The following is a 22,409-nucleotide window of genomic DNA, read 5'->3' as shown; positions in this document are numbered from 1 at the left end:
TGCAAAGCCACACCTCCTAAAATCACAAAAGCGCACATTAAAAAGACAGTTGACAACCCAACGGCTAGATCATGTCATTCGTCACTTAGAAAACATTATAGTACTTTATAGTACTAGAGTTCTGAAGGAAAAACTGTATTATATCCAGCATGGTTTCAGTTGTGTAGCAAGCAAAACTTGTCATATTTGCTGCATTTACACAGCATGATTTAAGTGACTCAATTCCGTTTTTTTTTTTCCCATGTGGCACAGATCGGATATGGCCCATGTACGTGTAAGCAGGAAAGAATCACATGGATTCCGATTTACTCAAATCAGACCCAGGCCTGAATCTGATTTGACATTAGTGCAATATATTTTATGCATTGCACAATGTGCAATATTTCATGCATGCAAGGATTGCTGATCTTACTCTCTCCACACTTTTATCCTGAAGTTACTTTGCTTAGTGGTCGTCCAGCGGGGTGCAGGAATTACATTTATTACAAAGCCATACTTGCATTCTCCACACACTGATCTAATTGTATGATTCTAGGAAGTGTTTTAAAGAAAGTGCGCCAAAAAGTTTTGATCTTCAATCACTAGAATAAAAAGGACCCAGAATTTTTAGGTCAGGATTAGGTTTTTGATCAAGCTGACATGGCTGTTTGGGGAGAGTAGTGTGCCAACAGACATTGCAGTTACTATTATGCATTGTGTTGTGCAGATTAAAATAGCAGTTTCTCATTTCTTTAAACAAGTTGGATATGTTTTGGAAGATCCATGCAACTGATTATGTACAACTCTGTACTGTGTACTACACTATCAATTGTCTATGTTAAATAGTTAACATTGCTCTCTTGCAATCAAACTCCCACATACACTAACATGTAACCCACAATTTGCAATAATTGTTGTCAAAAACGGTAGCTTTTACAACAGATCATCTATCCAGATCGCACTGTTATATTAAACCGAGCCTCATTCAGAAAATGTACCTCTATATACATTCTGGAGACCGCCAAATACATCCCAGGAGCTACGTTTTTTTTTTTTTTTACAGTTTTTGTGAATCCAACAGAGGCCGCTGTGTATGCTTTTTCAAATCTCAAATTTCTCTTGCGAATCCCATTCTCGCCTGCTGTTTTTTGACTATTGATTGACTGTTTGGCTGACTGAAATCCAACCAATAGTGTTTTCAAAAGCACTTATTGACCCTTCCACCCACTTCCCCAAACCCAACTGACAATTTTAAAAGGCAATTCAGAAAAGGAAAAGCCCTCGCCTGATTTTGACCATGTTTTTAGATTTTACCACATTCCCATGGTGTTATTTGCTTGTTTATTTTAGTTTTTGCATTCTTTTTTTGTCTTACCTGCTTTCTGGAACCGTTTTTTACCGGACTCGAACCTCATCAACTCTCTGCTTCTCAAGTCCACCTATGTACATGGCAAGCTACTGGACAAACTAGTAACAGCAGAAAAATCGTCCATACAGAGGTGTGTGAAAAGGAACGGTGTCATACCCCCTCATAGAATTCATTTTAAAAGATGAAATGCAGCCATATGTAGCTCTGGCTACATAATTCGCAATCTCCAGAAACGTATATAGGGCTATGTTTTCAGAATAAGCCTATGTTGGTTATATTGACAACATGTCTAACTTGACTCAAGACACAGTGACACAAGAACTTGTCTTTCTGATAGCACTGACATATTCATTGACACATTTACTGTATATTTTTGAGAGATAAACTAAGAATTTTGAGCAAGAGATTGGCTTTTGCATTAATTTGTGCTGTTTTGCTATATGAAGTTGTTTTGAGAAAAGCACTTAATGTTTTGCAAATGTCAAGGATGACTCGAGAAATGTACCAAAGCAACTGGGAAAAACTCTAAACGGACTGTTATTATAAAGACTGCTAGCTGAGATGTAATAACAAAGTTCCTCATAGTCAACACGATTTCTAAAGGGGACCATCAAAATATAGGATCACCCAAACTAAAGGAACACACATACATACACTTAAATGACCAGGAGTGATGACCCAGCAAGTACTGATGAGGGAAAATGGAGCTTAAAATGATCCCAGTCTCACACCAGTAAACATCTATGAGAACATAAAAGCAGAGCCGTGAAACAACCAGAACGCCACCACACAGATCTGCTATTACTTAATATAATGATTAAAACAGCATGGTATGTTTCGGCTGTACAACTAATTATGCATTTAAGAGAAACATGTCTGTATTTGTGTGCAGACGTGAGTGTTATATGGCAGTATGTTGTTATGAAGTCTGTGAAAACGCATAATGAGTGAGCAGGAGAGGGAGAGAGAGAGTTCCAATAACCCATTCCTACATTAGGCTTAATTAATACACACTAGTGGTTTGATAACTGAGAGTCTGAAAGTAGATCTTCTTAAGAGATACTTAATCCTACCATAGTCCTCATCTCTCTCACTCTTTTCTTCACTGTCTCTCTCTCTCACTCATTCCCTCTCTGTCTCTCTCTCCCTTTTCCTGTAGAGGAAGTCTCCAGTGGACTCATTAGTACACTGTTCAACAACCAAAATATCCCTAGAGTCTACAAACACTTCCACTTCTGTACACACACACACACACACACACACACACACACACACACACACACACACACACACACACACACACACGTGAAGGTAAATGTATGCGCTTAGATATACATTTGCACAAATACGAGACACACACACACACAGTATGCGAGCCATGCCTTCACACATCCACTGCAGTCCTTCACCCTGAGTTTTTTTTTCATCCTCTTCTCTGAATACTGAAGCTGGCCTTTTTCTCATGCTTGTTTTTAACCTGTCTGTGAGGCAACTGCTGTAAATAAGTGTCCTCAACTGTGCCAACATTTACATTAATAATTTGATACAATGCATGCATTTTTGTAAATACATATATTACATTGCATTGTAAACACATCTGTAATCACATCTGTAATATATATATATATATATATATATATATATATATATATATATATATATATATATATATATATATATATATATATATATATATATTATTATTATTATTATTATTATATATATAGGTATTATATATGTATTATTATTATATATATAGGTATTATCTGTACCTAACGGACCCATATTACACCTCTATAGCAACTAAAGTGTGTAAGTAAGTATATCGCAGTTACCTAATAGTTCGTAATATAAAGTGAATCAGGGCGACACGGTGGCGTAGTGGGTTGCACGATCACTGAAAGTCACTGATTCAAGCCTCGGCTGGGTCAGTTGACATTTCTGTGTGGAGTTTGCAGGTTCTCCCCATGTTTGTGTGAATTTCCTCTGGGTGCTCTGGTTTCCCCCACAAGTCCAAAGACATGCGCTATAGGTGAATTGAGTAAGCTAAAATGGTTGTTGTGTATGTGTGTGAATGAGTGTGTATGGGTGTTTTCTAGTGATGGGTTGCAGTTGGAAGGGCATCCATTGCGTTAAACATATGCAGGATAAGTTGGCAGTTCATTCTGCTGTGGAATGAACTGGGTCACACTTTCTTTTGATGGTCCATTTGTTGAATTTAATTTACATTGCATCTACATGCCAACTAATTCGTATTAGATTATAAGTAGACTGTTAGGTTGGGGTTAGTGTAAGGGGAAAGTTGATATGTTGTTGTGAAAAGTGAAAAGTTGAAAGAGCGCTCGATTTACAGCTCTGTCGCTGCCACGATCAGCTGGGTTTCTCTCTTTCTTTATTTTGGAGATAATGAATACATAATTTGTATTCAACAGAAAGACATAAAACTTTACAAATTATGTATCCACTTTTGTAGGCTCAACACAATGTCATAGGTTTAAATAAAAAAGCTTAAGCCATATTAAAATCATTTAAAGAATTACAAATATTGGATATAATAAAAAAAATTAATTAATAAACCAACATAAAACAAACTAAAGCTATAACAATGTTGGTGTATACATTATAATATAAATAAATTTAATAAACATTTTTAAGCCATTTTGAACTTTAATTTAAAAAATAATATTATGTATAAAATTTTCAGATATGATGATATAATCAAATCGTACAAACAGAGCTTTTTTTTTTGGGGGGGGGGGGGGGGGGGGGGGTTGGGTGCATTGTACATTGGGAGAGAGAGTAGGCATACACAAGAGCTGTGGATCTACAGAGCATAGTTCATTAAAATTCACAGCCTTTCCAAATATGGTCTATTGAGTTGAAACTTACAAAAGCCACACATCTACTATGTACATTTGATTTAAGACTTTTTACTTTTTTAAGAATTTTACTTACTGAAACAGTATATTCTATTGAACCTTTAAAATGACAATTAATAAGGCTCATTTTTCCTTGTTCTTTGTTGTTAGGCTTCATTAAAGGATGCTAATTTTTCATCTGCTTATTATTTTGTTTATTTATTTAACCACTTTTAGAGCTGTATTACTTGCCTATTGTTTTGATTGTTGTTGTTTTATATGCCATAATTGTTTTTATTTATTTATTTTGTATATCTTTAAACCAGCTGAGTCAGTTGACAATTCGGTGTGGAGTTTGCATGTTCTCCCAGTGTTTGCGTGGGTTTCCTTCGGGTGCTCTGGATTCCCCCACAGTCCAAGGACTTATGCTATAGGTAAACTGAAAAAACTAAATTGGCCATAGTGTATGAGTGTGTGTGTGTGTGTGTGTGTGTGTGTGTGTGTGTGTGTGTGTGTGTGTGTGTGTGTGTGTGTGTGTGTGTGTGTGTGTGTGTGTGTGTGTGTGTGTGTGTGTGTGTGTGTGTGAATAACTTTGTATGGGTGTTTCTCAGTACTGGGTTGCGGCTGCAAGGGTATCCGCCGCGTAAAACATATAGTTAGTGGTTCATTCTGCAGTGGTGACCTCTGAAATAGAGACTATGCAGAAGTTGTTTTTTCTGATGGCTTAAATAAATCCCACTTACTCCTTCTAGCTAACATAAACCTCTTCACTTTACTAAGGATTTTATGAAGATAAATCACTTTTTAATATTTAACAAGGAACATATTTATGAGTATGATTATTTAGCATGTGTTTATTTGAGAGTAATGTGTGTGTGTGTATGTGTGTATTTGTGTGTGAGAGAAGATAGAGCAGGCACTGACAATAGCTGTGGATCATCAAAGCAAAGCTCATTAATATTCACAGCCTTTCCAAATATGGTCAATTGAGTTTGAACTTACCCAAGACACAAACCTACTCCAAGTCTAGACACACATCTACTGTTATTATTTTGTTTATTTATTTACTTAGGAATAGTTGGAACAGTTGGCGGTTCATTCCGAAGGAAAGTGAAAATGAATGAATGAGTATCTTTAAACAATATACACTGATTCCGGCACTTATTCTCTTCTATTCCATACCAGTTTTTTTTCTGAACAAGACAAAATAAAACTGAAGCGTTTAGAATATGTTTTCTCCAATACAAGCCTTCTTCAATACAATTTCAGTTACAGTAAAACAGTAAGTCATCATCAGCAGCACACATCACACATAATCCTGCTAATTCATCTGAATTCCCTTTTAAGCAAAACCCACAGCTCCATAATTCTCTGTCCTGACACAATAACTCTCACACTTTGATGAATTAAAGAATAAAAGGGTGGGCTGTGGTGCGTACGGATGTGACAGTTATAATTCATCTCAATGCTTCCTGTGATGTTCTACTCTGATATAAAATAACCTCCCACCACCCACTTTCTCAGACAAACGCACACTCCCATTTCCTATAGACATACATATTATTTTCATCTAACCTGCCATTTATCTTCAGGGCTGAGTGCTAGGCATAGGTGTGTGTATATATGCACAGGAACCCGGCAGTGAATCAAATCAATTGATGGAGAGAAGTGAGCCGGCAGCCTCCGGGTGCTTACTGAGCATGAAATATTATGGAGATTGTTGTTTAAAGTGATCTCTTCATCATCATCAGCAGCTCTGTGTGTGTGTGTGTGTGTGTGTGTGTGTGTGTGTGTGAGAGAGAGAGGGAGAGAGAGAGATTCCCAGTGCGAAACACAGCTGTCATAACTCAATCAGCCGGATAATGTAGCACAAGTCCAGCACGTGTGCCGGATGCTCTCTAAACACTCACACTCTCTTTCTTCCTTAAACACTGTCTTGCCCCCTCCAGCAGTCATAACCCGTGACGGCCACGCTTGTCACAGCTCATATCTTACACTGCCCGTCATACTCATTGATGGCCCCCTGTCACACACAGTGGATCACACACACACACACACATACTGTGATCTTGCACACAGCGTGTGTGATTTCTCATGCTGGATTATGTGAGTTACAGCAGTGTAGTGTACTGTGTTAAGCATGACGGAGAGCCTGATTCTCTGCCACATGCCGTGACTGCTCTACATCTTGGTATTTAAGGAAGAGATTCATCAGAATAAAATGTGCAATAAGGTGGAAACATGCGGTTAAAGGAATCTGTGATATAAAACAGCATCCACAATTATGGACCAAGTTAAAAAATTAACTATTTAATTAAAAATAAATTTTCTCTATTCTAACATTTTGGTCACATATGATTTTAAATAGAGTTTGTTCATATTTTAAATTGTGAAAACATTATTATTATTATTTTTTAAGTTAAAAGTATTTATGAATAATATGAATATTTATAGTTAAATCTTCAATTCTGTTCATTAAACTTTATTGTCTATCCCACAGGTGTTTGAAAATTGTCTTGAGACAAAGGCTCATACACAAGCAACAACCTCCTGCTCTCCCTCGTGAAGCAAATACGGAAGTAACTGAAACTGCAATTCATCTTCTGCTAGTCCTGGCTCCATAATAGAGCATATTTCTATTGAGCCCAATGTTAAAATTGTCAATTTTACAGCAGAAAAAAATTTGTTTACAGCTTGGTACAAAGAACGATTTTAGTGTATATAGCTAATATTACACTTCTTTTTTTTATAACTGATCCATTTTGTTTATAGAAATTTTATTAAGTCTGCATAATTAAGGGCGTGGCCACTTGAGTGACAGCTAGGTCTTGCTGGTCGCCGTCTCCTCACCTCAGGTGATTCCAACTGATTAGCCGCTGAACTCAGCATATTCATCGTATTTTTGTTTTGTTGGTAACACTTTATAATAAGGTTCATTAGTTAATGCATTTACTAACATGAACTAATCATGAAAAACACATGTACAGCATTTATTAGTCATAATTGAACATTTACTAATGCATTGTTAAACATCCATGTCCGTGCTTGTTAACATTAGTTAATGCACCATGAGTTAACATTTCCCAGGTGAGAGAAATTATATACTTGTATACCATCTCTATAAATGTATTTGTTTTATGTAAGATCATTTATAATGTTCTTGTGAACATGCCTACTTGTAGCTTCTTTTACGATCTTCAGAAACCTGAGTGACGTCCATATCTTTTACATTCTATGATCATACACAACAACAAAACATAAATACACTTAAACTATAAAAAAAAATCTATTTAAAAAACCAATGGCAAAATAAATGTCTCTCTTCTACTTAGCCTTTTTTGATAAAGGGACTTTATACTGTCTACCAGTTGGAAGTAAATAAAAGCAACTATGTGAAGGATGGGAAGAGTCTTCCACAATAGTGGAGGTTTTTCTTTTTGTTGCTGCTATAAATAAACCAGTGAGAGGTGTTTGTCTCTCACCATTTTTTTTACTTGCCATGTTTACCAACCTTAAAAGTTTATATTTGCTTTTAACAATGATGGAGTTAAACCAGGTTGCAATGTTAAAAATAAGGACAGATTCAATAAGCGATATATAGATAATATATAAAACAATTAAAATGTTCTTCTCAATATTAAAACATCTCAGTTTTAAATTTAGATTTTGCACAACACTGAAAAATCTGAATTATATTTTACTTCTAATATATATTTCTTATTGAGCTTGAGATATACAGTAGACATAAGAGCAAACAGGAGTCCTGTGTTACATTTCTTTTTTTTCTCCATATAAGTTATGGGGGAAAAATTAAGAGATTGTTTAAAAATTATTAGTTTCTGATATACTTTCCTCTGAATTTCAAATAAATAGAATGTCATTTAGGTGCATTTCATTTTTTTTTTGAAAATGACAGTAGGTCTAGATCAGATTTTTTTTTTTTCCAAAATCAACGCAGGCTCATTCTGATTACAGTTTGTATATATGTGTATATATACTGTATATACACTTCTGGAAAGAGCAAAATACTTCCCAGTAGCTTTGTTTTTTTTTTTTTGCATATTTTGTTTACGCGAATCCACCAGAGGCCACTGTGTCTTTAGACCCTTTCACACATACAGACCATTCCGGAAAAATACCGGCAATTTTCCGGAAAGGTTGTATGTGTGAACAGGCCCTTTTTGAAAATTCGTTCCGGCTATTTTCCGGAAAGAGAAGTTGTAACATTACCGGTAATTTGCCGGAATGCTGCGCTGTGTGAATGCAGAAGGAAGATTGCCGGAAAGAGCGCGTACACGTTTAGAACGTGCTGACGTGAGACGTCTACTTTAGCCAATCAGAACAGTGAGACGCATTCAAGTCTGCGTGGTTTATGAGAATAAAAGCCTTTGAATATTTTTCCAGACACCTTTAGCTGCTAGATGTTAGTCAGATAATGTTTCTATGTTCCTTCTTAATGCTAACTGTGTAAAAGCCTTCAAGCTTTGTGTGTGCCCGTGAGCGCCCATAGCGCCAGCACACACACATATCAAGTACATCTCGACATGCGAAAGTGTTTCTCTATGTTTTCATTGGAGTTGTACTCAATACTGATCCATCTAAAGAGTTTGTAATGTAGTCAAATGTTTACAAACACAAGCGCAGCGGTTTAGAGGTCATTTCTGGTTTATAATGTCAGAATTTACCGGCATTTTGGGATGGATGTATGAATGCTCTTTTCCGGAAAATTCTGCAACGTCCTCGCCTGTGTGAACAGCACTTTTTTTAATCTACCGGTAAAGTCGTTCTGGAAATTTTCCGGATATTTACCGGTATCACTGTGTGAAAGGGGCTTTTTTCAGATCTCAAATTTCTATTGCAAGTGCCATTTGCACCTGCTGTTCTCACATAAGTACCCCAGAGGCTGCTGTCGACTGACTGACTTACTGACTGACCAACCGAACGATCCCCCCACCCATCTCCCTTACCTAAAATCAACCAATAGTGTTTTAAAAAGCACATATTGACCAGCCCACCCCTTTCCCTAAACCCAACTGCAGTATTTTGAAAAGCAATTCAGAATAAGAAAAGCCCTTGTCTGATTTTTACCACATTTTCAGATTTTAGTATATTCTCATGCTGTAATATACTTATTTAATTTTTTACCTTTTTTTTTGTCTCACCTGCTTTCTGGAACCGTTCTTCACCAGACTTGAACCCCATTATACTGGTCAACTCTAAAGTCCGCCGACATGTCGAGCTACTGGACAAATTGGTTACAGAGCAAAAGCTACATACAGAGATAAGCTCGAAAAGGAATATCGTAATTAACTAACGGAGTAGCATTCATTTTAAATATGAAATGCAGCCATACCTAGCTCTGGTTACATAATTTATGATCTCCAAAAATGTATATAGGGGTATGTTTTCAGAATGAGCCTGTGTTGTTAAAATCATGGTTAATACGCCAAATAATGTTATTTTTTCTTATGAAAAAAATAAAGTTTTGTGTTGTCTAACATTGAATATAAACATGGCAACTTTTTTGTTTTATGCAAAAAAGCTTTTTTTCTTCTTTTTTTCACCCTCAAAAAATCACCATTTACTTAAATAATACAAACAATATATATATTTTACTCAAACACAAAACCATTAATTATAAATGCAAAGAATCTGAGAAGTGTGTGTAAAAGATGTTTTGTCATTTCAGACTATTCAGAGGTTCACATTTTGCGCTGTAAATTCACCATAGGATGTCATCCTAATTTGCATTTTTGAAATGTCGCCATTACTAATTGGACAGATTTGCTAGTTCTTTAAATAAACATTTTTGCACATCCTTACAATTTACATCCCTGAATTTTTGGACAATAGAATGAAACTCACTCCACCCTTTGACATTTATCCCCTTTAATGCTGTTGCTGTTTTTATATAAGTAGGCTTCAGTGCCTTTCAAAACCATGTAAGTATGAGATGCGCACTGCTGCTTAGTATCTAGCAAACATTTGAACACTATTGCATAACACATCACCAGATTTGAAGTAAACCCAGTACATAAAATGCAAACTTAATATTTCAGTCAGTTTGATTGGTCTGAGATTTGGCTGCAAAGATGTATAAAGTACTAGAGAACCAGACTTTAGTAAGTGCTCTATCAAAAAGTGATTTGAGTAGAAGTTTAAGTGCTCTTTAATCACCATACTTAAGTGGAAGTACTAAAGCATTCAACATTTTTTTACTTGGGTATTGCAAGTAGTTTATTTCAAAATTTACTACTGTAATACTGAAAGTAAAAGTACAAGTATTGTGTGACGTAGTTATTAAGAAAAAGCATCATATTGTTTTGTTTATTTTAAATATCTTTTTTTGGGGGCATGTGATTAAGCAGAACGAAAAGAAACATGGCTTACGATTTATATAAACTAGGATAACATTTTTCTCTTGCACTTGAATCACAGATCTGACAGACCCGCTCAACAGAAAGGGCTGCAATTGGCTTTAGAAATGAAGGAGTTGTTCACCAATGAGTGATGCAGGAAGAACAGCCGTGGTTACAGTCTATATGCGTATAATGCGCTGTTATCACAGCAGGTAATCCAAAATAGACACAGTGGAGAAAACTTGCACCACAGACACGCTCATGTCTGGATCCACAAGTATTGCTTTAACAGCCAAGAGGAGAGGAAAAGTTACCTCATAAACATGCTAGCAGGTCAAATGTCCAAAGTGAAAGAGAGAGGGTGAAAGATGGAGTTTTACACCATTTCTCCGTAGTAGTGAAATAGTGGCTCGTGTGCTGTGCCGCCTTAATTGTCAATGTCCAGCAAACTCACAAGCAGTAGAATTGTGCACAATTATCTACCTTTTAAGTAGTAGGAGCATTAAGTACGCCCTCGCCTCCTTCACCATAGTATTTTACTTTGACATCGCGCATAGGAGATAAATTAAGTCAGTACGAAATAACCAGTTAGGATTTATTTCTGAATCGATATCAACAGTTTTGACACCGAGTAACGATGCAGCACATAAAAAATCAATCAGAGTAAAAGTATTAAACTCATCAAAAATATGTACTGAAGTAAAAGTGGAAGTTGGAGAAAAAACAATACTCCAGTAGAGTACAAATACAGCCTTTTAGTACTTACGTACAGTAGTGAAGTAGTTCTACTTCGTTACTATACATCTCTGTTCCGCTGAGATGACCAGAAAATTTGATTCAACTAAAAAACTTTAAGCAGCAATAATTATTTGACAATGTAGAGTACTGTAAGTACACAAACACAACTTACTCAAACACCTACAACTTCACTGAACAAGGCATAGTGGCATCTGTCATGTTTTAGGATCCCCTTGAAACATTTTTGTTGTGTTCCTTTTTATGAAAGTGTTGTAAGAAAATGCAGCATGCTTTCATAAATTGTTTGCGTTCTGTGAAAATGCAGTGCATTTTTTATGTGTATGCATTGTGAGGATTTGCAGCATGTGTGCTGTCAAACGGATGAAGATCTTTTCTTAATTTGCTGGTATTTTTTGTAATTGCATTCTTAAATTGCAGCACAATTCTCGGCCACTGTAGTTTTGTGTTGAATCTAAAATTAAAAATATAAACGTGGCAACTTTTTTTTTCTGAAAAGAAATGACATCATTAGCTTTCAGAATAAAACCAAAAATACATTTACTCTAATATAAAACTATAAATTGTGAATTCAGAGAACCTGAGAAGTGTGTAAATGGTGTATTTTTAATCTGGAATAATTAAAATTTGACATTTCATGCTGTAAATTACTTAACCATTATCTATCATACTAATTAGCATTTTTGCAACATCAGCATCACTGATCGACGAATACTGATTTGCAGCTTGTTTACATAAAAGTTCCTTTTATACATACTTGAATTTTTGCACTATAGACTAAAACACTCAACCATTTGACATTTATCCCCTCTAATGCTGAAACTGCTGTTTAAATATAACATGTCGTGGTTCAGTGACTGTAGAATGTAAATATGAGATGTGCAATGTTGTTAAGCATCTAGCCAAAACACTGGCTGATCACTGCTGCTGAAAAAATATACTTTTATGCATATACAATGTAAGTTTAACTTAATATTTTGTAGTCAGTTTGACTGGTGTAAGTTGAGATGACTAGAAAATTAGATTCAACTAATAAAATTAAGCAGTAATATGTATATATATATATATATGTATATATATATATATGTATATATATGTATATATATATATATATATATATATATATATATATATATGTATATATATGTATGTATATATATACATATTACTGCTTAATTTTATTAGTTGAATCTAATATATACATATACATATATATATATATATATATTTTTTTTTTTTTTTTTTTTTTTTTTTATATCCGAGGCTTTAAATTTCAGGAACTTAAAAAACATCTTAATTTCTTAATTTTAATTGAGAAAAGTAGAAATCGACAAAATAATGAGTAGCATGTCACCGATCCCAAAACTGCTTATACTGATACATTGGTCAGGTGATTGGCCAATTTAAAATCAAACAGGTGTACTTTATCCAAGCATGGCTGTTATTTTATCTCTTCTGAACACACAGAGGTCACGTCTCCTCTGCAACTCCTGTTCTGACCCACAGCCTGTGTGTTGTGTCCTGCTTAATGGTCCATTCCACAGCTCGTTCCAAAAAAGAAGACTGCATAATTAAGAGTCACTAGATCGGCCATCCGCTGTTCTAGCCGTGTCCGTTACTGTGCAACTGATATTACATCACTTGTACGTGTCCTGGATACAGCAGCGAGAGAGGAGAGAGTCTGTTGCAGTGTGAGGAGGACAGCCAGAGGCATCAAACCATGATGCAGGAATCATGACCCACTGCCAAACTTAACAGAAGCCAAAGACCAGTAAACTTTAGATTTACAGCAAGACATGAAGAACAAGATCAAATAAATAAAATTGCACTTTTTTTTGCAAAGGATCAGAATGTTTTGTTTACGCTTTAGGCTTATAACTGTTTATTTCTAGAAGTGGAGTTTAGCCTTCAAAAGCTGGCTGTCAGTTGCAGAAACACTGTTACAATGTTTGTAAATGACACAGTATTTAACCTGTAATACAAACTGTATTTTACTGTAAGACAGGTTTACAGTATGTTGCTATATTTTACAGTTGCATTGTGAAAATTACTCTATATTTTACAGTAAAGAATTACAAAACTGTAAGTATGTAAAGAGCAAGGTAAATGGTGCTGCAAATGTAAATACAGTATTTTTTGCAGTAATTGATTCACAGTAAGTTACTGGAAAACTGAAATGTAAAATGAACTGTATTTTACTGTAGGACAGTTATACAGTATGTTACTCTATTTTAAAATTACTGTATATTTTAGTCAATATGTACAATACTGTATATAAATAAAATGGTGTTTTAAATGTAACTACAGCATTTTAACTGTAAGTGATTTACAGTAAGTTACTGGAAAACTGCTCCTGTTATTGTAGATTCTACAGCAAATTGTTAACAGTAAAGATCTTTTAACATATTTTTTGTCAAAAATAGAGCATTTATAAATATATTTTCATGAAATTAAATGATTTTAGAAAAGAATTACACAGACTTTTGTATATTTTATTTATATAATAAATCCTCTTCTTTATTAAAAGGCAGATTTTGCAGTCTAATGCTCCTGGCTATTTTACTTAAAATCACCTGCTCCTTGCTACTCTCTCTTGGTGGAGAATTTTTTTTCCTATCTTTTTTCTCACTTTTTCAATCTGAAAAAATCTCGCACCCACTAAAAATTATTCCAAGAAATTTAATCTTATTGTAAGTTTCTTGCAAAGACGGAAACTTACACTGTTGCATTTATGTAACACAATTGTTGATTATTATATTTGCCCTCAGAGTTGGCTCTGAACCATTTGTTGTTTTTACATCTTATATTAGTTGGCACAGGTTTTAAATATGTTAATTTAATATAATTTAATTACATTCAAATAAAATTTTTGGTTATTGTATGCAACCTATTGAATGCATCCGCTTGTTGAGTGTGACGTCATGCAAAGGGGGTTCCGGGTCTAATCGCTCTATCAAGCTGTATGGGGAGACTCATATGTTATTATATGTTATTATATTATATTTATTATATGTATTGCGATATAGATATATATATATATATATTTATATATTTATATATATATATATATATATATATATATATATATATATATATATATATATATATATATATATATATACACACACACACACACACACACACGCACACACATATATATATCAGATATCATATAAATATCAGATGGCCAGATTGTGAAAAAAAGATTTTTTTTTTTAATTGTTAAAATATTGGTGTCTGTGATTACATTAATGTGAGATATGACCAAAAAAATTGTCAACTGAGTAACGGCTTGGGCCCAAAAAAGTATTCCATACATCAACTTAACAAGCAAATACACTACTAGGGAATTGATTGTTTAGACCTCTTCACTAATAAAAGAGGGAACAAATATTTCAGGCATATAGTAAATTATTAGTATTAGATATGAATAAAAATGATTGGGACAGCATATAAACTTTATATGTGTAAAATGCTAACTTTTATAGTACACGTGTGTGTGTGTGTGTGTGTGTGTGTGTGTGTGTGTGCGTGCGTGCGTGCGTGCGTGCGTGCGTGCGTGCGTGCGTGCGTGCGTGCGTGCGTGCGTGCGTGCGTGCGTGTGTGTGTGTACAGAGGTGACAGTAGGACGCAGACAAGCACCTGATACTCACTTCACCTTGACATATGCTCCAGCCTCCTCTAACTTGCAAATGATGAAGTGAGAGAGAGAGTGTGTGTAAAGAGGACGAGTACACAACTTCCTATTTAATTAACAAGCATCACCTTACAGTGTGTGTTAAGATTTCCAAATGTTGCCAGTATCAAAGAATGTAAAGAATTTATAGAAACTTCTGTGAAACATCTGTAGAAAAGTGGCTTGAAAACTATATACTCAGTAAATTACAATCAGGATTTATGTTTACCACCATCCTAATGGATGGTAATATTTCAAGAATTCATTATCTTGTAGGGTGACATAGTGGCTCAGTGGTTAGTACTGTCGCCTCGCAGCAAGAAGGTCACTAGTTTGAGTCCCGGCTTGGCCAGGTGGCAATTCTGTGTGGAGATTTCATATTCTCCCTGTGTTTGTGTGGGTTTCCTCTGGGTGCTCCGGTTTCCCCCACAGTCCAAAGACATGCGCTGTGGGTGAATTGAATAAGCTAAATTGTCCGTAGTGAATGAATGTGTATGGGTGTTTCCCAGTACTGGGTTGCAGCTGGAAGGGCATCCTCTGCGTAAAACATATGCTGGATAAGTTGGCAGTTCATTCTACTGTGGCAACCCCTGATGAATAAAGGGACTATGTCGAAGGAAATGAATTAGTTTTCTTTTAAATTTGATCAAATGAAAGCAATCTTGTGCACGTCTAGTGGGCAAAAGTGATGTCCAAAGAGAGTGTTTTCACAATATTTGCCTGTAGTAAACTTAAAATTTTCTTAAAAATTTGTTCAAATGAATGCAATCTTGGGCTTACTCTAAATCTTTAGATTGAAAGTGCATTTATTTATACACACCTTCATTTCTCCCTGCCCTTCTCTCTGTCTCTTCATTCATGAAAATTCAACGCCCCCTCCTGCCCTCTCCTTTCTCAAAGTTTCCGTCTCGGCGTACAGCTGCTTTCATTTTACATTCTCCTCTCATCCCCGCTGCTTGGTTGCAGCCACCGGTTGTTCCTCCAAGCGAAATGTTTTTTGTCATGCCGACAAGCCTCTCCGTTTGCATTTGTGGCCTACTTGCAATCTCTTTAATAAATTCATCCTCTAAAGTTTGTCCCTCTATTTAAAATATCAAGGTCCTCTGCTACTATTTCCTTCTCACTGATGCAAAGTCAAGTCACGCATCTCTTGTTTTACTTGTTTTAATCAGCCATAACAATGAAATCAAAATGCATTTCAAACAACCGTCAGCTCCGCTTGAGCTTTCAGCCGTCGCTTCCTCTCCCACACACACACACACACACACACACGCTTCAACAGTATAAGGCTTTAAGCTCAGCACTCTTGGAGAGCAGCAGCAATTTACGAGCCTGTTATCTGTGAGTCTGTGTGTGTGTTCACGTCAGTGTCTGCATATGTGTCTTTGTATGCAGTCCTGTGTGTGTTTGTGGGTGTGTCGGTGTGAGGTCCTGAGAAAGTCTGAATGTCAGTCCTGTGTTCTGTCATTGCTCTGATAAAGAGGATGGAAACAGTGAGACTCACGGAGCAACCAGACTTCAACACTATCAATGGAAAGAGCTGTTTCCACGCCAGTTCAAACAGTCCATGCTTAGAAGCCATGAGATAAAACTCTTTGTTCAGCATGACTACAATCAATCACGCGTCTTATGTCAAACATGACAAGAAATTACTATTAATATGAAGAGTGCTGGTCAAAAGTGATGTCCAGAGAGAGTGTTTTCGCAATGTTTGCCTTTAGTAAACCTAAAATTTTAATAAGGGTGACACAGTGGCTCAGTAGTTAGCACTGTCACCTCACAGCGAAAAAGTCGCTGGTTCTCGGCTGGGCCAGTTGGGTTTTTTTGTGTGGAGTTTGCATGTTCTCCCTGTGTTGGCATGGGTTTCCTCCGGGTGCTCTGGTTTCCCCCACAGTCCAAATACATGTGCTTTAGGTGAATTGAATAAGTTGGTGGTTCGTTCTGCTGTGGCGACCCCTGATGAATAAAGGAAAATAAATAATTGAAAATTTTAATTGTTCCTCCAAATATGAAGACATGCTATATCCAGAAGATAAGCTTGATTAAGTTATTGACAAAAAAAACTAGTTACTGCTTCTCAGAAAATGTGAGTTTTATTTATTATCCATGTTAACTTATACACATCTCATATCACATAGTCAACCATCCAAGCCTAATCATGAATATGTATGATATACTGTATATATAGCTGTAAATATTATTCCGTTTATACCGTGGTTAAGAAGTTTTTCAGGTTTTGTCCTCAAAACTAGTAGTTTCTTGTTACAATTGAAGCCTTTAGTTTTGATTTGATTGTTGAGCGTTGTAGGCTGTGAAATAACGTGAATTATTTGATATGGAAATGTACTGTATAGTTATCAAGACATGTCTGGATCTGCATTAGCTTTGCATTTTGCTAAAAACAATTACACACCTTAAAGGTTCAGTATAGGTGAAACAGTTTTTGTTGTGCTGGTTAAAAGTCTATTCACATTCTGATAGTAGTGATTCAAGTAAATGATCTAAATGTATTTATGTGTATTTTTATAGTCTGAGTAAGGCATAAATGTTTGTCCAATTAAAAATCGCCAGGCTGACAAATAACTCAATTATGACAGGTAACTCAAACTGCCAACAAATTTTAATTTGTATTTCCGCGCAGCCTGTTCACGCAGATAGATATGTCATTTGCACGTACACGTTAAGCATTGCCATCAACAGTGGACAGGGAGAGACATCAGGCTAACTCTGCATCAACCTGAAAGACTTCTTTCTGAAAGACCAACGTGGCTTTGTTTAGTTGAAAAGAACGATTGTTTTTGAATGGGCTTCTGCCAAAACTGCTAAATCAAAATAATATTATTATTTTCTAAGCCCTGAATATCGGAATTAAGTTTGTATGCTGGAGGGAAATAATGTTGTGTAGTTCAAAACCACGATCAGAAGAGATGACACCATGACTAAAGTATTACCTTTCGACAGGTATGTTTTAAAACTATTTTATCCAGGCACAGCTGATGAAGATTATGTTCTTTTTTATGATTGGGTGTATATGCATGGAAGTATTTTTCAGCCACTGAATGTCCGGCGAAAGAATGACATGATATTTTTAAGTTCATAGAGTATCATTTACAGCATCGATAATATAATCAGTTAAATACACCTAAGCATTCGTTTGGTTGCTTGGACAAAATGCGTGTCTCCATAGAGTTTTCAAAACTGGGGAATGACATGATCTAATGTTATATTTTGTCATCAGATCATCAACTTTTCAGTGTGTTCATAACTTAAAGAGACGTGGCTTTGGATGGCAGGGGAGGGACGTACAATTTCAAAGCTATTTTGCTAATGTTAGCATTCTGGCAGATCGCCCTCTACACTATTAATGTTCATCAGCCAATCACAATCAAGACCAGCTCAGACCAACAAAACTAGCATAACTAGCTTATGTTACAAAAATCTGCATCCAAATCATATTAACGGATAATTTGGTGATCTAAACTAGGGGTTCCCATAATCTGTGGAAGGACAACAGATGAAAAGAGAGTCTCTCTCTCTCTCTCTTTCTCTCTCTCACACACACACACATGCACACAGAGTGCCAGCGGCCACCTGTTGCTGCTCTAAAGCACTACCTCATCCTGGCATCTCTCTCTGGTCGTGTTGACTCTCTCTCTCTCTAACAGTCCCTCTATACTAACCTGATCTCCAGATGTTATCGTACTCAGAGTGCACTGTTACTGTCCACAGCTGGCCACCTACCACACTCAACTACCATTTATAGACCCTCCAGAGAAAAAAAAAACCCAGCCGTTTTAGCTTACCGCCTCTGTGCATGATAGCCCAAACAATGCCTGTGTTTCTGCCTGCACAGAAGGTTTGTAAAACTACAGGGCAATATCTTCCCTCGGCACAATACTTTGAGGCACAGAAAAGATTTAATCGCTCTGTGTGACTTTAGACATTTCCAATCACTTACAATGCCTTTTTTTGATCAAATTTAATTAATGGATTGCAATTACCCGAGCTGAAATTAGTAGCATTTAAATGCATCCATTTACTTGATTAAAGTTAGATGATGAGAGAAAGAGAGAAAGAGGTAAGCTAAGCCCAGAGGAACCGAGAAGAACAGAAAGAAAAGGAGAGGGGAGTCGGGTGTCAGGTGCACACAGTGAAGCAAGCTACAAAAAGCCACAGGTAAATAAATGACGAGGGACCGTTGTGTCATTTCCTTGTCGGTTGAGCTTGGCTGAATATCGTGTAAAGCTCAGTCATCATGTGCTCTCGGATTCTCAGCGAAGAGCGCAGTCTGGTTACTTCACTCAAAAACGCTGTTCTCCCTCTCCCTCTGCTATATTCGTCATGTTCTCTGCCCAGTGTAACTTACATGTGAGAGAGATTTATATGGTTCAGCTTAGTAAGGTGAAGCCCAGTGTGAGATACTGAACCCTGGCCCTCAACGATAATCACCCGATTAGCATCAAAAGCTGAATTACACCAACCACGCTCGGAAAATGTCTCTTTTTCATTCTCTCTCCTCTTTGAAAAGCAATATCTCATCTTTATCTTTATCTCCTAATTTGCCTTTTCTTTTCAAGGTCCAAACAGACAGAATGAAAATATCCAGAAGCAGTTCCCATCAAACCCTGGTATTAGTTAATGTGGGTGTTTGGGTCCCCTTTCTAGCCTAAAATACACTGTAAAAAAAAATCCGTAAATTAGTAGTTTTAAGTACTTCGTGATTCGTGATTCTGTTTTTAAATTTGTGATTCTGCTTTTTAATTTTATTACGAGACAACTTTTAATCTTAAAAACTCACTTTATAATCTTAAAAAGTCACTTTGATCACATTTTTTATAGTTTAAAGTGCTTTATTGTCTGTGTTGGTGTTTTATATTGCAGTACAAAAACATTGTAATAAGCAGCCAGTACATTTTCTGTTATTATACAGATTTATTTCTCTATATGTTATTTCTTCATTCATTCATTCATTCATTCATTCATTCATTCATTCATTCATTCTTAATCCCTCGGGTTAGTCCAGGGGTGCCCAAACTCGGTCCTGGAGGGCCGGTGTCTTGCAAATTTTAGTTCCAACCCCAATCAGACACACCTAGACTTGCTAATCAAGCTTTTACTAGGCTTTATAGAAACATCCGTGCAGGTATGTTGAGGCAAGTTGGAGCTATCAACTGGACCAGCTGGACCAACTATTCTGGCATATGTTTTACACAGCGGATGCCCTTCCAGCTGCAACGCATTACTGGGAAACACCCATACACTCTCACATTTACACACATACACCGTACATATCAAAAATGCACACATCAATAATGAAAGCGTTTGATTGCTTTCCTAAGTATGCTCATTTAAGACAAAATCTGTTGTGTTTAAAAGGAAACTCACCAAGATCTTCATGTTTAGATATTATTATTATTATTATTATTATTATGTGTATATGTCTGTTCAAACACGCACCCAAAATCCAGAGTTTCCACTTTTGCGCCGATTCAAGTCGCATGTACAGAATCTCTTTGGGAAACAGCATCTATGTATCATTATGGAGTGCTTCTGACAGTCATTCTCCACTACTGACTGTTTTGAGGATTGCCTAGGAGGGGCAACAGTGTTTGTAATGGAAAGGAAGAGAATCTCATCATTTTTATATTTATTTCAAAGTGTTTTCATGCCTAAATAAAATGAAAGCACAGAACAGATTCACATTTAAGAGAGTATTAGCTTTTTAAGTGTTTATTGCCACACTTCATAGAAAGGTTAAAAATACTATAGAAATACGGGAAAATGCCTTTACGAGATGATAGCCGGATACAACTATAAAATACCGGTGAATCCCAGGAAGAATGGGTGGGTTGACAGGTACAGTATGACACACACTCGTACACTAGGGCCAGTTTAGTTTATTCAATTCACCTATGCCGAATGTCTTTAGACTGTGGGGGTAACTGAAGTATCTTGTGGAAACCCACGCCAACACAGGGAGAACATCTAAACTTTACACAGAAATGCCAACTGACCCAGCCTGGAGTCAAACCAGCAACATTTTTGCTGTGAGGTGACAGTGCTAACCACTGAGCCACTGTGCCGAAACTACTAAAAGTTAATTTGTTAAACTGTAGAGTTAAATTTTCGACTTCAAAAGTTGACAGAGCAAAGATCAACATCCCATAATGCAATTCACAATCGTAAATAAATGGAAAAAACAATGCAGTTAATTAACAGATATCTTTCACAGTGTATATTAGCATTAGCAGCTTTCATGTTAGCATTATAACTGAGTACCTAATATGTGTCCCAGAGCAACCTTAAAATGTTCTTCTAGACAGTGCTGAAGCAGAGCTCTCTTGTTTTTTGCCCTCATTTCTCATCCCTCTGTCCATCTCGGCCTCGTTATTTATTCAGTAAAATGGGAGATTGATCAGATAATTGCATTAGGAGGGGCAGATTGGTCATAATCATGGTGGTATTGGCAGCTCGGGGCTGGAGGCTCAGCACTGACATTAACTCAGACTCAGCAGTCAGAGGTCAGCACCACTGAGATTAAACTCTTCTCTTTCTATGGTCAGCATGGTTCGGGCCATTTTACAGCTTCACATCACCCCAGCTGACCCCTTGATGACCACTTGACAAAATGGAGGGGAGGGTGAGGACAAAAGAGAGCTGACCAAGGAAGATGAGTGGCGGGATGAAAGGAAAAGTGGAGAGGTAACGGTGGGATGTGAAGGGAAAAAAAAACTGCACAAAGAGCGATGAGGCATGCCGAAGCGGTGAGGTCATCAGCACTTTCTTTTCATCAAATTCATTCCATACATGTGCATGCAAATTCAACAAAGTATTCAATCTCTCTTTCATTTGTATTTTCTTCATTATAATTGATTATTACTTTATTTAATGTATGTAAACATTTTACCCAACAGAGCCCGACTGTATTCCACTTAGATAAGGTCACTTCTTAAGTCATGACATACTTTAATGATAAAAACCCTCCGCTTCTCTCACTTCTGCCCCCAAACTCTCCATGGAAGCAATTACATCATATTAAAAGGTCTAAAGAGGCATCGGTAATCAGAGGACATCTCAAATACAACACAAATGAAACCCAAGGGCTAATTGTTGCACAACTTACTCTGAAAAGATGGAAATAATTGTAACCAGAAGGATGGAATATTCCCTGTACTTTTTTTTTTTCTGTAGGAAAGTTATGGAGATTACAACTGCATGTTCATATTTAAGAATCCCCCAAAGCAAATTTACTGATCCAAAGATTAGATTAATGTTTCTTAGGTAATCTTACCGAACAGGGCTGGCTCAATATAGTGGGGAGTTTAATAATCACAGAGGGTTATTATAATTCTATATTAACTCTTGATAAATGTATTTTTGAGATTTATTTACAGTGCTTTAGATTTCTCTCT

The 22,409-nt window shown here is 36.3% G+C and overlaps 1 long non-coding RNA gene across 2 annotated transcripts in view; it reads left to right on the top strand.

Annotated features, from left to right (window-relative positions):
- LOC137496101 (uncharacterized) overlaps positions 1–21,761 on the top strand; it is a 54,084-nt gene extending 32,323 nt beyond the window's left edge. The window contains exons 3-4 of one of the 2 annotated variants that reach the window (XR_012383409.1): positions 4,533–4,640; positions 6,707–7,346. This is a non-coding gene — a long non-coding RNA (uncharacterized lncRNA). Of the gene's footprint in view, positions 1–4,532; positions 4,641–6,706; positions 7,347–21,560 lie in introns of those variants that run through there. The other variant, XR_011016192.2, reaches the window with a different exon arrangement.
- The last annotated feature ends 648 nt before the right edge of the window (positions 21,762–22,409 follow it).

Source organism: Danio rerio, chromosome 7 (genome assembly GCF_049306965.1).
Source record: "Danio rerio strain Tuebingen ecotype United States chromosome 7, GRCz12tu, whole genome shotgun sequence".
Classification (NCBI taxonomy): Eukaryota; Metazoa; Chordata; class Actinopteri; order Cypriniformes; family Danionidae; genus Danio; species Danio rerio.
The sequence above is the reverse complement of the archived record's forward strand: the minus strand, read 5'-3'. Positions and strand labels throughout refer to the sequence as shown.